Source organism: Castor canadensis, chromosome 4 (genome assembly GCF_047511655.1).
Source record: "Castor canadensis chromosome 4, mCasCan1.hap1v2, whole genome shotgun sequence".
In the NCBI taxonomy this organism is placed as follows: Eukaryota; Metazoa; Chordata; class Mammalia; order Rodentia; family Castoridae; genus Castor; species Castor canadensis.
The window spans coordinates 141,363,280-141,364,278 of NC_133389.1; the positions used below are offsets into that span (position 1 = coordinate 141,363,280).

At 36.7% G+C, this 999-nt stretch overlaps 1 pseudogene; it reads left to right on the plus strand.

Annotated features, from left to right (window-relative positions):
- The first annotated feature begins 495 nt into the window (after window positions 1–495).
- LOC141422913 (small nucleolar RNA SNORA31) lies at window positions 496–617 on the plus strand (annotated as a pseudogene).
- The last annotated feature ends 382 nt before the right edge of the window (window positions 618–999 follow it).

Below are 999 nucleotides of genomic sequence, written 5' to 3' on the forward strand. Positions count from 1 at the left end.
TCGTGGGACCTGAGGCTATATTAAGAGTTCTACTCTTATTTTATATGCGACGAGAAGCAGTGATTTTGAGGGAGGATTTAATTTCATTTATGCATTTAAATATCTCTCTGAGTAAGGACAGGCTTGGTACATATAACTTGCTTGGTAAGTGAAGTTGAATTCATGTAAGCTTTGCTCTCCATTAGTTATTGAGCACAGGGTGCCTGGGTCAGTTTGGCTCTCTCTAGGGTACCTGAGTTGGTTTTGCTTTCTACCACAAACTTTTGCTACTCACCCTTTGATTATGTCAGTCAACAGTCCTTCTTCCTACCTCCTTGACATCCATAACTTCAGGGGCCACTCTTCTGAGCTTCTTTGGACCAGGGGCCACTTAACTGGTGAAATCTTAGATGTCTATAAACTACTATGAGTGCAATTTCTCTCCTAGTTCCTATTCCACCTACATATGTCTAGGCTCCCAGAGCAGTTAGAAAAGAAAATAGAAAGACAAGAACCACACTAATACTTGAACAATTTGCCATTGTTGTTTTGATTTGCACTAGGACGCGAAAGAAAATAATCCCTGTGCTTTCTGTCTGTCTTTGTGGCAGCCTAGATTGAATTGGTGGAATACATCAATAGAAAAAAAAAAAAAAAAAAGAAAGCACGAACCACATTGAGTAGGATTGCTGTGAGACTAAGGAACTTGAACTAGAAAAAGGAAAGCAGCATTGAACTTTATAGTGTTGCTTAGCATTAAACACAAAAAAGGTTTACCTTTAAAAAAGTCTTACAAACTGCTTTTGGATTTGAATTCTATATTCACTGACACCAAAATCTGTTCATATTTGCTCATATTTTTATTTTATCATTATTAAATTTCATTGTCTTAGGAATGAGTCTTGTTTACAGCATAAGACTGGGTTTTGTTTTATGATAGAAGTTTAACTTACATTGTGCACACAAACCCTAAAAGTCACATCTTACTATTTTCTGCTGGCCAAAGGAAATTTTATGGCT